Source organism: Caretta caretta, chromosome 9, assembly GCF_965140235.1.
Source record: "Caretta caretta isolate rCarCar2 chromosome 9, rCarCar1.hap1, whole genome shotgun sequence".
NCBI classification, from domain to species: domain Eukaryota; kingdom Metazoa; phylum Chordata; order Testudines; family Cheloniidae; genus Caretta; species Caretta caretta.
Window position 1 is genome coordinate 34493320 of NC_134214.1, and position 16332 is coordinate 34509651.

Here is a 16332-nt window from a genome sequence, read left to right on the forward strand (position 1 = left end):
GCCCAGGCTGCAACTTCAAAGCCCTGGCTACACCGCTAATGTTAGAGCACTAGCCCCACTAACCCAAGTCAGTCAACTCAGGCTGGGATGCCTGCTCCCAGGGGCTCCCAAATACTGCACAGAAACCCTAAAATGGCTGTCAAAGTGTTTCAAGCTGATGCTCACTATTTGGTATATTAACAGGGCATTTCACAGGTAAGCAGTGAATTATAGTCAGGAGTTCTTGTTATTACTTGGCAATTGAAGAGTGCAATGGGACTACTTGTGTAAGTACCACAGAACAGAAGGAAGAAAGAAAAATTGGGCTCTAGGTTCTGACCCTGTAATTCTTGTGCAGACAAAACTCCCACTTGATTTCCCCATAACCTCTTACTACCTAAGAATTCTGGTTGACATTAGTCTTTTATATATACACATAATTTCTCCCTTAGAGTATAATAGTGTTCTTGTAATTCACTGAGTAGCTGAGTCATTCCTCTAAGGTATGAAAGCGATCCTTTGCCCAGAAATCAGCCTGAATAGCCAGGCTGGGCTCAGGTATGAGGGGTGAGAAAAAGGGCAAATACCCACCAACCAAGCACAAAAAACAGTTTCACAGCTGCTCCATGAAATATACTGCAGCCTAGTGGCTGGAATAACTCTTCAGTTATCAGAACAAGCTCATGCTCTGGCATGAGGAGAGAAAGTGAGGATCTTTAGCTCACCCTTCACCTTGAGCTGCTCCCAATTCATCCTGTGCATACTACCGAGAAAGTTCACTTTCAGCTGGGTTCCATGAAGTAGAGCTCCATGCACACCTCTCGTTATGCCACAGAAACGACTTTTTCTACTGCTACTGGGCCTTTGAGGAGGACACTGAATTTTACCCAAAATCTTTATTATGAAAGTTAAGATCTCAGTGATTTGACTATGTACCGTTGGGTTTAGTGATCTGTACAGTTAGGAACAGTGAATTTTAGTGTTTTTAGGAGAGAAACGGAGGATCGCTCTTACCAATGGTTTGTTGGCCCAGTTCCCGATTGCCTCCTGCCCTCTGTAGTCTTGTATATCTGTGCAAAATGAATGTAAGTCACCATCAAATCAGGCTGCTAGTGTTTTCACGCCAACTTTGCTCTGGTATGAAACAAACAGCAAGGCAATAGAGGATCGATCATTAGAAAAAGAGGAGCCCTGATACAAGCAAAGCACTAGGGAAGAAAAGCCAGGATTGCTGGGCTCTTGCTCTGGATACATGTGGTCTGGTGTAAACAAAGCTAAGATGATCACATGACTGAATGATACTATGCTACCAAAGGGATTAATAGTACTGAGCTGCCCTAACAAGGGGAGTAAAAGTTTTTCAGAAGTGATTTTAGAGCCTTGTTTGCTTTAGAAAGCACCACAGATTTTTGATCAATGAATAGTTAACTTCATATTGTCAGCAATGAAAATGATTGAATTCGTGTTTCTCTAGGATATCAGAAGGGAAATAGAGCTTCATTCCTACAGAGGAACTGAAAGTACCAGTCTCATGTAAATTTTTAAGAGAGATTTTCTATGAGCAAGTGATGACAGAATATAGTCTTTAGCGTCAAAATGATCACAGATTGTTCCTATACAATTTAGCTAACAGCTTAGTATAGTTTAGGAGCAGATCTGCATGTGGTCATAGAAACAGTCTCATTAGAGCAGTTGGAACTTCTGAATATAAATTAGATGCAAAGGCTCAATTTAGACCATTTTACTTTATCATTCCCTTAGATCAGAAATCATATCAGCTCACGTCAGTTCGTAATCAAATACTATGGAAGGCATCCATCTACTGCTTGAGAGTCAGGTTGTCCTTCCTTAGGGCCAAATGTGCTGTTACATGTTCAGTGGGAATTGCACCCATGGAATTTGGCTTTTTGTGGAATCAAGATTAGTGGCTATTGCTTAATTAAGTGTAACACAAACAAAATCTTACAGATAATCTTCCACCAGCTTTAGATTTGTAACAGAGTTAGATTCAGTGTGTGTTAGTTGCTCTGTGTGCTCAACTTTTAAGGTTGTACCTGATCAGAATAGGTGGTTTTATTTACCATAAGTAACTTGACTTACTGTCTCTTCCCCCTCCCCCCCAATAGCATCTTCTGTTAAGGATTTAGATCTCTCACCAGTTTTATATTTGTGAGATTCCATTTACTTCAGTAAAGTTATTGCTGACTTTATGCCACTGTAAGAGAAAGAAAAGGAGTACTTGTGGCACCTTAGAGACTAACCAATTTATTTGAGCATGAGCTTTTGTGAGCTACAGCTCACTTCATCAGTGAGCTGTAGCTTACGAAAGCTCATGCTCAAATAAATTGGTTAGTCTGTATTTGCAAAAAGAAAAGGAGTACTTGTGGCACCTTAGAGACTAACCAATTTATTTGAGCATGAGCTTTCGTAAGCTACAGCTCACTGATGAAGTGAGCTGTAGCTCACAAAAGCTCATGCTCAAATAAATTGGTTAGTCTCTAAGGTGCCACAAGTACTCCTTTTCTTTTTGCAAATACAGACTAACACGGCTGTTCCTCTGAAACCTGTAAGAGAAAGGTGATGAAGCCTTGTGTACAGAAATTGGAATATGTTATCAGTAACTTAACTGATGTAAAATTATTAGTGTATAGGATATTTTCTTACCATATACATGCCCTAAAGTTGATTCCAGTGTAACCGGATATAGTGACTGGAGTAGCATTAAAGTGGTTTGCAATTTCAATCACGGTGAACCTCTCTACAGATGTTACTGTCATTCTGTGACAATGAAGACTTCCCTATAAGTGTACTGTGTAAATCAGCTTTTAAAATTTGAAAGCTAGTAAAATTGTGTGTTAAACCATAGTCAATTCAGGCACTATTTCTGATAACTTAAGAGTCAAAAACATATTTTCTGTCTTTTAATAAAGGGACCAAGATCCAGAACTGGATGGAACAAAGAATAAATTTAGCAGATAACATTTTCTAGAAGAGTGGTTTTCAAACTGCGGGTCACAGTGAATGTAAGGCACTGGGTCACGGTGGCTCTGGTCAGCACCACTAACCAGGCTGTAAAAAATCCCGGCAGTGGTGCTGCGTGGCTAAGGCAGACTAGTCCCTACCTGTTCTGACACTGTGCTGCACCCCAGAAGCAGCCATCAGCAGGTCTGGCTCCTAGGCACGGGGGGCTCTGCGTGCTGCCCCCGCCCCAAGCACTAGCTTGAGCTGGGGGGGGGCAGTGCCTGCAGGTGAGAGACACATGAAGCTGCTTGTGTGCCTCCACCTAGGAGCCAGACCTGCTGCTGGCCACTTCCGTGGAGGACACAGCTTGGTCTGCACTGCCAGGACAGGCAAAAAGCCTGCCTTAGCACCCCCGCTGCGCTGCTGCCTGGGAGCCGCCTGAGGTAAGTCGGTGCCCCAATCCCCTGCCCCAGACCCCCCACCAAACCTGGAGCCCCTGCCTGCACCCCAAACCTCTCAACAATTTTCTTCAACTGGGTTGCCAGAAAAGAAGTTTGAAAACCACTGGTCTAGAACAGCCTTCTGTCCCACTGATAAATCACATTGATGCTCTGAATGTAGCAAATTGCATTACATTATACAGAGAATTTAGCAAAACAGGAACTGTGTCAACTTCCATTTTTAATATCAATTGAGTACAGATTTGCTATGCAGGAGATCAGCATTAGGTCTTGTAATTAGATAGGAAGTTCAACCAATTGTTTTGTGAAGATTTAAGTGAATTGCCAAAACCAACCCACATAGTGACCTGTGATAGAGAACTGAATGCTACCGAAGGTTATGAATGAAGTCTCAATAAGCTTGTGAGAGATGTTTTCACACTTAATTTTGCATTGGATAGTACTTATTTCTGGAAAGGAGGGGAAAAAAAGCTTGCTTAAAATCCAGCAGAATTAAAGCCTGATAGAATTCTAAACAACTGGTCATCCGAATTTGTTTTGGTAGTGTGCACCAAACTATGTCAGGCGAAGCCTGCTGATAAAGAGATCTTGGCACCCCAAGTATAAATTGTTGTAGGGATATAAGCCTAGACTATACATTGCAGGGAGATTGGGGTGGGGGAGGGGGAAGAGAGAAGACATGGCTGGGCCAGATCCTGAAGTCCTTATGCATCCATAATACAATAGGAATCTCGCTGACTCCAGATTCATTGAAGTCAAGCCGGGAGGGATTTTGGATGTTCAGCAACTCCAGGAGCAGGCCCAGATGTGTCAGCTACTATTAGCAGTCTAACTGAGGTCAGCGACAGATTGTCCCAGGCACTGTGCAAAGAAGGAAGCACTCTGAAGAGCCTAAAGTCTGCAAAGGCAAGAGAACGGGGAATTAGCTAGATGCATTATTGTTTTAAGTTGCCCCTCAAGAATAGACCACTTCAAAAGTGTTAACAAAAAAGGGGCCATTTACCATACGCTATGCCATGCCAGCCAGACACATTCAGGGGCATAAGATTTTATCAGTATTTAAGATATCTGGGGAGGGACAGGTCAACAAATTATTACCAGGCATTGCTGCTTCATCTGCCTTTTTGTAGCTCTAGTAGCAGTATTAATAGAGTTTCATTTAGGATTTCTGTAAGCAACCTTTGCTCATCATTACATGATTATTTTCACCTCTACATTTTCCATATTTCCTTTTCTATGGTTATTTTATTTAATATTGAGCACAGATCCGCATTTTATATCAATTCCATGCTGTGTGTGAGGTTTTACTATATGAAGGGGAGGATTTAGGCCCCGATCCTGCAAACATTTATGTATATACTTAACTTCAGGTGTGTGGGTAACCCCACTGATTTCAATTAAACTACTCATGTGAGTAAAGTTAAACATGTAACTAAGTGTTTGCAGGATCAGGTCTTACATTTATAACAGAAGTCTGCATAGTCCCTCCCTGGCACCATGCCCCCCCCTATTTTTAACTCTTCCCATCTCTCAGTGACAGCACTGGTGTTTTGTGAAGCCCACGGTTAGACAGGAAAGCTTAAAACAAAGTCACTTCCTGGTAGTGATTGCTCAAGCACTTATTGAATCTGGTCTCCCTTCAACCAGTTTTACACTGGTATAACCCCATTAGGCCCTTGACAGCTGCTTCTGATTTATATCAGAATCAGGCCCTATGTATGTAAACATGGTTATCCTTATTTTAGGAATCATCACCAAATAAAAGATAGGAGGAGATTTCCAAGGATACAGCATGTTTTTCAGTGTAACTTGCAGTTAAGTGGGGGGTGTTCTCCAGTAGTTTTTTTTTTAAATCCTGTTTTACAAATAAGGTTGAACATCATTAATGCCCACAATAAAGGCTTCCTGATTTTGAATAGAATTATTGCATTTGAGGAAGTGATGGCATGTGAGATCTGAAAATAAAACAGGTGCTTAGTGAACTTTGCTTTTTTTTTTTTTTTAAAGTGCATAAAACTAGCAGTATATCTTTTACTCATTTGCTTTATAGATCATATCAGCCTCCAGACCAGATTGAGGGGAGGTGGTCAGCACCCTCAATTCCCAGTGAAATCAATAGAAGTGGAGGGAGCTGCATAGCTTTTGAAGGCCCTTAGCACTGTACAGGTCAGACTTAGATGTTGTCCCATTACATTATGCATGGGTCCCACCTCCATAACAAAAACACCCACACATTTGTTCAAGGTATTTATAGATTATCTGTTTGACTAGCCATCTGTGCTCTGATTGAAGTACACACGTCAAGACTGATCAAAACGAGTTGTGTTAGAATAGTAATTTCAACAGCATCTAATCTACAGCTGTCACTGTAGAGTGACTATATTGACCCTTTTACATGCAAAGTTAAATTTTAAAACAGGGTACAAAATTCAGCAGATACCAGCAGCATTGGAAGGGCAGCAGGAGTAGTCTGTCTGTTAGGTTCTGGTTCAGAAAAGATTAAGTGAGGTAGGGCCTTACTTCCTTGGATGGTTGAACAACAGCTGTTGACTATCTACCCCTAAACTATGATCCCGCCATTGAACAGACAGCTATAGGAACTTGAAAATTCCATGTAACAGTTTTTAACTATCCCAGGGATGTTAAAAGCTTTTTACAAATGACAAGTGATTCTTAAATACTGTTTATTGGGATTTTTTGCAAAGCTTAAAAAAGTCTTTAAAAAGGCATTTAATTACTCCTCTTTGTATACTTCGATACTTACATGTATGATAATTTTGATAGTTCGCAACCTTTTGTCAGAGAGATAAAGCTTAAATGAAGCTCTGAGCACAAGATACCATAGTGTTTGGATTCATTTAAAAAAAACAAAACACATAGATGGGGCCATTATGCATATTGAATGTAGTAGTAGCAATGGGATAGTAAAGGGTGAATGATTGCTCTTGATGATACATTTTGGCTGACTGCTGGCAACAGCTCATTTATTCCTCTCTTGGTAGCCCCCATGGGGTACTATTCTCCTCTTGTACATTACACTTTTATAATGAAACCCAGTAATTTAAGTATGAATATTCTAAAGTTGCAAATAAGCCACTGGCACAAAGCCAGTGGTCTCTGTTGTGATGTTACATTGTGGAGCTGCACCCTCCCACTGGAAGCAACAGGAAATATTGCATCTCAGAGCTCCTAGGCATACCATGGGAATGCACCCACTGCTGCATCTCTTCAGGTGTGTAACATACACTCATTTGCATGTCCATCCAACTCCTTTGGAGTGTCTGCAAAAACACTAGCTCGCAGTCTCTGTCCTTAGGAGGATAAAAGAACAAAGACTATGGTCAGCCCCTGCTCTAGGGGTATAAAGTGGCTTAAATCCTTCTCTTGGGTACCTGCGCAGGGTCTAGTCACAGTCTGACCCAAAGAAAATAAAATTAGAATTACTACTAAAAGATGCTGAAAAACTAAGAAGTGATGTATTATCACAGGAGGCCAAAGGAATTCGGGTCTCTCTGGGTATGTCTACACTGCAATTAAAAGCCCATGTCTGGCCCAGGTCAGCTGATTTGGGCTAACGGGCTGTTTAATTGTGGCATAGATGTTCAGGTGTGGCTAGTGCCCAGCTCTAGGACCCTGCCAGGTAGTTTCCTTTATTCCCAAAATTTCCTATATTTATTAATGCAATAACTAATTTTTGGGAGCGGCTAAAACTCTCAGTTGTCTACACCCAGGAACATGAGATTTCCGAGAAACACTTAGATGCTGCAAAGGCAGGCTGGCAGTTTAGTAGCTGGCAGCCTTCCATCTGAATCACTGCTGGCAAATAAATAAGTAAATAAATAAAAACAGTTCTGGGTTAGGGAGGATTGTGTAAATGCCATCTTTTACCTAAGACGGGAAACTGAGGTGATAGAATCATAGAAATGATGACTTCTAGGGTCCCTTCCAGACCTACAAGTCTAGCCCCTTACCCTGTGGCAAGACCAAGTAAACTTGGACCATCTCTGACAGGTGTTTCTCCAACCTATTTTCTAAAAACCTCTAGTGATGCAAATGCCACAGCCTCCCTTAGAAACCTATTAATAAGGCTAACGACCCTTATCATTAGAAGGTTCTTCCTAAAATCTAGGCCATTACTTCTTATCCTATCTTCAATGGACATGGAAGACAACTGTCCTCTTTATAACAGCACTTAACATATTTGAAGACTTATCAGGTCCACCCATCAATCTTCTTTCCTCAAGACAAAACATGCCCAGTTTTTTTTAAAAAAATGTTTTCTCCTAGGTCAAGGTAATGGAGTTCTCTACTCACCCCTGGGGCATCTCCTTGTGGCTGCATCTGGGAAATAGTTCCACCCTGTCTGACACCCCCTTCTGTTGCCCATTCATTCTGTAGCCCCCTTCTTATGCTCCTGGAGTTGTAGTTCTGCCTCTTCGTTAGTTAGAATGCTCCTTCTTTGTACTTAGCCCTCTAGCCAGGTTACTATAGTTTTCCCCTTCCGGGGTATAAATCACATCACTGGACTAGTTTACCAGATATTCTGGTAGTCCCCCAGTTTAAAGCTATGCTCCTCTACTATGCCAGTGGCTATTAGAGGAACCATTCCTTCTGAGCCAGGATCCTAGGTCTTCTGCTCATCCTCTGGATCTTCCCTATGGTTTCTCTAAGCCTAGAGAGTAACTACAGGTTTTTATGCTACAAGCCCCTTCTTCTCTCGCTTCCTGGCTTTATACAAGCCCCCACCTATTCCAGCCCAGATGAGCTCCATCTTCAATTAGGGCTTGACAGTGAAGCCTAAATCTACCTCCATGTGCACTCTACCAGGTTAATTATCCCCTTCTGAGCCACTTTAACCCTTTCAGGGGTGATGTGGGGTGAACATCCCATTACAGTCAGGTTTTCTAAATGTTTTGTTATTTTCATAGCTCTCCTCTGGACTCCAATTTGTCAACATCTTTCCTAAAGTGTTGGACAGAACTGGACACAGTACTCCAGCTGAAGCCTTACCATTGCCAAGTAAAGCAGGACAATTACCTCACATGTATTACTTATGACAGACTTGTTAATACACCTGAGAATGATATTAGTCTTTTTCACAGCTGCATCACATCGTTGAGTCATTCAGTTTACAATCCACTATAACCTCCAGATCATTTTCAGCAGTACTAGCCCCTATCCAGTTACTCCCCATTTTGTGGTTGTGCATTTGTTTTTCCCCTTCCTTAGTGAAATACTTCTTTGCACTTGTCTTTATTGAATTCATCTTGTTGAATTCAGACCAATTCTCCAATTGGTCAAGATCATTTTGAAGTCTAAGCCTGTCCGTCAAAGCACTTACAACCCCTCTCAGTTTGTATCATATGCAGATTTTGTAAGCAAACTGTTTACTCCATATTGACTAGTACTTGACCTGGGATTGACCCATATGGAACCCCACTAGATACACCCTCCCAGTTTGATAGCAAGCCACTGATGACTCTGAGTACAGTCTTTCAACCACTTGTTCACCCACTTTATAGTAATTTTATCTACATCACATTTCCCTAGCTTGCTTAAGAGACTATGGGACTATATCAAAAGCCTTACTAAAATCAAGATATTACATCTACTCCTCCCCTCCCCCACTCCAGTTCCCAATCTACTAGGCCAGTAACCCTGTCAAAAAGGAAAGTAGGTTGGTTTGGCATGATTTGTTCTTGACAAATCCATGGGGGCTATTCCTTATAATTCTATTATCTTCTAGGTGCTTACACCTATATTGTTTAAGAATTTGTTCAGTATCTTTTGAGGTATCAAAGTTTGACTTGTTGGTCTAGAATGCCCTAGGATCTTTTTGTTCCTCTTTTTAAAGGCAATTACTATGTTTGCCCTTCTCCATTCCTCTGGAATCTCACTCGTCCTCCATGAGGTTCTCAAAGATAATTGCTAATGGTTCTTAGATTGCTTCAGATAGTTCCTTAAGTAGCATAGGGTGAATTTCATTAGGCCCTACTGATTTGCATATATCTAACTTATCTAAATATTCTTTAGCCAGTTTTTTCCCTATTTTGGCTTGTGTTCCTTCCCCCTTGTTGTTCATGTTTATTGTGTTGAGTATTTGGTCACCCTTAACCCTTTTAGTGAAAACTGAAGCAAAATATGCCTTAAACTCCTCAGCTTTCAGTCATCAGTTCTTTGATTTTTTTTTTTAGACCTACACTGACCTTCTTTCTCTCAGTCCTTATATGTTTAAAGAACCTCTTCTTATTGCCTTTTATAGCCCTTCCTCAATGTAACTCATTTTGTGTCTTAGCCTTTCTGAGTTGATTCCTACACGCTTAGGCTAATTTTTCGTACTCCTCCCTAGCAATTTGTCCATGCTTCCACTTTTTGTAGGATTCAGGTCATTGAAGAGCTCCGTATGGAGCCATATTGGCCTCTTACTATTCTCTCAAGCTTTCCAGAATAGTTTGCAGTTGTGCTTTTAGTGTAGTCTTCTTGAGAAACTGTCGGCTCTCCATTTTCTCTTAGATTTGCTTCCCATAGGACCTTAAACTCAGAGAGCTAGTAGGTAAAGTCTGTATATCTGAAGCCCCTGGTCTTTATTCTGCTGCTCTCACTCTTTCTTTCTCTTAGAATCTTAAAATCTATCATGTCATGATCACTTTCACCCAAATTGCCTTCCACCTTCAGATTCACTACCCATTACTCCCTGTTAGCCAGACTCAAGTCTAAAATGGCTGTCCCCCCATTACTTCCTCCACTTTCTGGTACAAAAAGTTGACCCAATAAATTCCAAGAACGTAATGGCAGTTTTGTGTTTTGCTGTATTACTTTTCCAACAGACATCTAGGTAGTTAAAAAGTCCCCTATTAGTACAAGCTCTTGTGTGTTGGATATTTGTTATTTCTTCTGGAACTGCCTCATCTACCTCCTCTTCCTGATTTGGTGGTCTATAGTAGATCACCTTCATGACATCAACCCTTTTTATCTTTACCCAGAGACTCACAACAGGTCTGCCACTCACCTTCTACTGGAGCTCAGAACAAGTGTATATATTGTGGATGCATAATGCAACACCTCATCCCTTTTTACCCTGTCTGTCCTTCCTGAACAAGACATACTCCTTTATACCAATATTCCAGTCATGAGACTTAGCCCACCACATCTCTATGGCAATTGTCATAATTTAGCTTAGGTATGAATACTTCCAGCTCTTCCTGTTTTATCACCCCATACTCTTTACTTTTGTTTATAGATATTGAAAATTGTTATCAGATTACCGCAATGATTTCCCTCTTGTTGTTGTTGTGATCCTATTGTGATCCCTGATCTCAACATCTAACCCTCTGTTGAGGTCACCTTTTGTATACCTATCTGTGTGCTTTTGGTATCTGCCCCCTTTGAACCTAGTTTAAGCCCTCCTCACTAGGTTGGATGTTGGTGTGCATAGATGTTCTTTCCTTTCTTGGTCAGATGGTCCCCATCTCGTCCCAGCATCCCTTCTTCTCAGAACAGCCCCTGGGCAAGGAAGTCAAAACCCTCCTGCCCACCTCATTTGAGCAGGCAAGTATTCATCTCCATGATGTGTCTCCTTGCCTGGGTTCTTATGGCTACTTATGTTCATTATAGTTTCTATGGTATTCTCCATAAATGTAGGTATATTATATAACATGGGTGTCATCGCTAAAGTCCAAGTTGTATTGTATTATGCTTCTCTAAGATCTCCCTGAAATTTTGATAAGAAGAGATATCTTTCACTTACTGTGCAAAACTGTTGGCTAGAGTTGCTATATACTACTGAACAGTTACTATATTGCACCCTCAAAGATGGTGGATGAAGTGATCCCTGTTTGTAAAGTGCTTTCGGATCCTTCTGGGTGCAAAGTGAAAGTAAGATCATGATCCTTTGACAGCTGGATCCCCAGAATGAAGTCAGAGGGACAAATTGAACCTGGGCTTATGTTAACACTAACAGATTTAGTAATGGATTTAAGTTACAAACAGATTCAAGTTTATTTATTGGGATATTTAAAGTTTTAAATTACTTTCAAAGTGACAAAGTTCCAGGTAGCAATAGGCACACATTGATTAGGGGCATGGAGGGGGGGTGGGGGGGGGACAACTAGGTCAAACACTAAATTATGCTCAACTGTTGCCTGGATTTAGGGAAATACCACTCTGACTTCTAATAATGCCTCTCTCTGACTACTCTGCCAAATTCAAGAAAGGGTTTAATCAGGTCTGGAAGTCTCTTCTCAGTTGCTGGTGGTCTCCATCTCTACCCTAGACTCAGAGGAAGACCATACAAGCTGAGGTTCCTCCTACCTTGCCAAGGAAGAGCGGTGAGATTTTGAAGACTTACCCAACATGGACTAGAAAAAAAAGTTGAAACCACAGAACATATGCAGCAAATGTTGGCGTCAGGAAGGAAAGAGACAGGCATAAGGAAGCATAAAAGGGTAATGGGAGTCATTGGGGTTGAGGGCAGGGGATTGTGTGTGGTTGGTCAGTGGGTGTGCGAGTATGAGAGTGAGAAATGAAGTCAGCCAGAGAGCTGATCAGGAGGCAGCGTTCAGGCGAAGTTTGGGTTAGGAGGAGAGGTGGGATAATGAGTAAAACAGTGGACAAAAGCTTCTAATGTTTTGATCAATTTTGGATTAAGTGTAGAAATCAGAAATATACGATTGGGAGGGACCTCGATACATCATCTAGTCCAGTCCCCTGCACTAAGTCAGAGCTAAATATTATCTTGACCACATCAGACAGGTGTTTGTCTAACCTGTTCTTCAAACCCCCAATGACAGATTCCACAGCCTCCCTAGGTAATTTGTTCCAGTACTTAACTATCCTTACAATTAGGAAGTTTTTCCTAATATCCAACTTAAATCTCCCTTGCTGCAATTTGAACCAATTACTACTTAGCCACAGAGAACAGGAGAACAGTTATCACCCTCCTCTTTATAACAATCTTTTATGGTCTTCAAGTCTTTTCCAGACTAAACAAACCCAATTTAAAAAAAAAAAGTTCCTTGTAGGTCATGTTTCCTAGACCTTTCGTCATTTTTGTTGCTCTCCTCTTGACTTTCTCCAATTTGTCCATGTTTTTTTCATGAAGTGTGGTGCCCAGAAGTGAACACAATACTCCACATGAGGTCTTATCAGTGCTTAGTAGAGTGGAAGAATTACTTGTGTCTTGCTTGCAACACTCCTGCTAATACATCCCTGGATGATGTTCACTTCTTTTGCAACAGTATTACATTGTTGACTCATCTAGTTTCTGATCCACTATAACCTGCAGGTCCTTTTCTACAGTACTCCTTCCTATGCAGTTATTTCCTACTTTGTAGTTGTGAAATTGATTGTTCCTTCCTAAGTATAGTACTTTGCATCTGTCCATATTGAATTTCATCCTATTTCAGACCATTTCTCCAGTTTGTCAAGATCATTTTGAATTCTAATCCTGTCCTCCAAAGCACTTGCAAAATACTATCTAAACTTTGATAGGCGTTTCTCAGAACTTTGAGGCTGCTGGCCCTCCAGTGTGGTACAGCTTGGAATTCTAATTCAGGATTCTTTTACTATCCATTTTTGCTAGTTTTCAGTTTCATCATCAACAGAACATTAGGAACATTGTATGCCATAGCTGGAATTTAATTGCACTAAAAAACTTCACTGCATTTATTCAATTCACTTACTATAACAAAGATTATCTTCTTTCATGGATCAGCATTCTGTACGTTCAAAGTGTTGAGATTAAGGATCATAATGAAAAGATGAAAAGCAGTAGGCTTTTATTGTACTAATCCTATTAAGAACTGTAATGGGCACTTAGTATTTATTGAACATGTTCCTTAAATAGGAACAATTACTGATCATCAGCGTGTTTTTGGAAGCTCAAGATGGTAGAAAATTGAAGTTTGTTGATACTGTTTCACAAGATTAATTTTCTTTAGCGATAACCTGGGGAATTCTTTAAATTACATCTACTTGTGTGATGTGTAGCACCATCTGCCAGTTCTGCAAGGAAGACAATTATTTTTAGGAGCAGATGTGTTTTTTGATTAAGCCTTGAGTCATCAAGGTCACTATTTTTGACATATTCAGTACAGCAAAATAGAAGCAATCATTTCACATTTTGGCCCATTATTTAAAAAAGAATGTGTTTTATTACTGCTAGCACTTTGATTCCTTGCAATTGCTTCCTGTACTCTCATGGAGGTAGCTATAATTTCTGAGTAGTTGACTTGCCTTCTCAGTGGAAGCATTATGGGATTTAGAACAGTCTTATTCATAGTCAATAGGGCAAGGTTTTTGGCAGACAAGCAGCCCCTGACAGACTCCTTGTGTCTTCCAGAGAGAGAAGTAGCGTATGACTTGCCTCTTCTCATCTCTAGTGTCTTCCGGTTAATTCCCTAGCTTTATTTTTAAAGGTAGCTTGCAGGGAAGGCAGTTTCACGATCCTCAAAGTCAAAGGAAGGTTCTTTCAGTGGGAAAGTGGTTGACACATCCTTCTCCTCCCCCATAGTCTTCTACAACAGGACCTAAGATACCTATTAGATTTTATGGTTGCACTGCAGCTTCAGTTCAGTAAGCAGTGAACATACTTCAATGCCAGCAGAATTCCTGGAAGAGGAATTCTAACACTGCACAGTCTGGGGTGTGTCATGGTAGACCAAAAGGGCTCTAAATCCAAACGTGTAGCAGCAGCTTACTCCAGGAGGCATTAAGATACAGGTGCTGCTTCAGTTTTGCCAAGGCTGTTTAGCAGACTTGCAGTTTGCTGGTAACATGGTCACCCAGCCAAAGCAAGAGAGTTTCCTATTGGAAGGAGGAGACAAGACACTGATGCCAACTTGTGATTTTAATCACAAAATTTCATGATAATTGGCATTTTCCCCTCAAACTCCAGTTTCTGGATTCTTGTAGTACCATGAGAATCTCAGCTTTCATTAAAAAAAATTCTAGCCCTCATGCTTGCAGAGGAAAAAAAGCTTGGAAAATGTGACAAGCATACCCTACTTTGTCAAAGTGGAAGGCAAATAAAATGAATCCCAAAATTGTTTCTAGAATCTCATGACTTAAGCCAAACCTATGATTTTTTGAATGCTTGGGAATTGACAATATTGCAAGTGTCCAAACAAACCCAACCTTTTAGCCCTTTCGTGGGCTCAGAATTCTTTCTTCAGCCCTACTGCACCACCTCTCTAGATGGCTCCATAGGATGGCCCATGCCCCCTTTCTGTGTAAAATCCCAGGATTTAAACCTTAAATTGTGGGCAACTATCTGCACTAAACCCATAACCATTCTGCTCTATAGCCTACAATGCCTGCTACTCTTGCTTCTTCTTCACACAGACTTTCCTAGGTTCCTTCTCCAGCTCCCTCTTAACAGGGAACCACTTTTGAGATTTCCACTGATCCCAGAAAGCTCCCCAGGACAGTACTGCTCCTACCAGCTAATCCCTTATGCTGAGACATGGTTGCCTCATATTTCCCAGCAGGCTTGCTCTCAGGTGCCTCCTCTTGGGTATATGAGTCCAGTGCAGGAGAGAAACCATGCACAGTTCAGAGCTAGGATTTGAACCTCTTAAAAACCCAGCTCATCCTGTGACCGAGTGCAAAAGGCCCTGGTCTAAATCCTGCACAGGATGTCATTGAGGCCTTGAAATTTATGGCACCTTTAAATTAAACTCTCAAGTGAATCATAGAATATCAGGGTTGGAAGGGACCTCAGGAGGTCATCTTGTCCAACCCCCTGCTCAAAGCAGGACCAATCCCCAACTAAATCATCCCAGCCAGGGCTTTGTCAAGCCTGATCTTAAAAACTTCTAAGGAAGGAGATTCCACCACCTCCCTGGGTAACGCATTCCAGTGTTTCACCACCCTCCTAGTGAAAAAGTTTTTCCTAATATATTGATATTGATGAGCACAGTGTGAGCGTGGGAATGGAACAGAAAGGCCAACTGGGGTAATGCGACTGTGCGGCTGCAGGAGAACCCTTTTGGATCTCGCTGCTGAAGAGCTGAGAAGGGCAGACAAGCTATGCACGCCCCAGAAGATTTTTCCTGGAAAGACTGTCCAGCTGGCTTTGCCACAGAATGAAGGTGGGAGAGCTGAAGAGCCTGAGGAGGGTGTCAGCCATCTGCTTCCTGTGTTGGGATGTAAAGCTCAAAAGGGAGCCCATAAGATTAAAAGGAGAACCAAAAAAAACCCACCACACTCAGAATTTTGAGGGATGAGGAGATCTTACAGAGGAGGTGAGCTAGCCTAATCTGACCCCATATTGAAAGAAAGATTTGTGAACCTCAGGAAACAGAGGCTGAGTTTCAGCAAAATCTGACCTCTTGGGAACTTTACTTTGATTTTGTTACTCTTTTAGGCTCTAGATCTTCTTTGACATGGGATGACCTACTTGAAGCAGCTTACTGGAAATGAGCCTGCACATGTGCATGTGCTAATGTGCACCTGCTTCACGTGCAGACTGCACTGACGGTGTACACAATGGCTAAATGGGGACCCACATACTATAGCCAATATGGGGATGTGCACTGTGTATCCAGTAGTGCATGGACAAAGTTAGTCATTGTCTTACTTATACAAAAGGCACATCCACAAGCTTACTGAAAACTAGGCATTAGAATCCTGAAGTTTTTGCCAAACCTTCTTTGTTGTAGCTGCCATGTTTGATCACCCTTTAAATAAGTCAACCAATCTGACCAATCCAGCAACTGACCAATCCAGATGAGTGATTCAGTACAGTTACTTATACCTAGGACCCTACCAAATTCAGGACCATGAAAAATGTGTGATGGACTGTGAAATCTGGTCTTTTATGTACTTTTACCCTGCACTATACAGATTTCACCAGCATTTTTCAAACTGGGAGTCCCAACACAAAAGGATCACAGTGGGGAGGAGGGTAGCAAAGTTATTGTAAGGGGATCGT

At 41.3% G+C, this 16332-nt stretch overlaps 1 protein-coding gene across 6 annotated transcripts in view; it reads left to right on the forward strand.

Annotated features, from left to right (window-relative positions):
• SPHKAP (SPHK1 interactor, AKAP domain containing) overlaps positions 1–16332 on the forward strand; it is a 107028-nt gene that overhangs the window by 6819 nt on the left and 83877 nt on the right. Inside the window, exon 2 of one of the 6 annotated variants that reach the window (XM_048865132.2) lies at positions 11674–11845. The exons of 4 other annotated variants lie outside the window; for them this stretch is intronic. The gene's annotated coding sequence lies outside the window, so the exon portion shown is untranslated. Of the gene's footprint in view, positions 1–5451; positions 5568–11673; positions 11846–16332 lie in introns of all 6 variants that reach the window. One more of the 6 variants, XM_075132213.1, reaches the window with a different exon arrangement.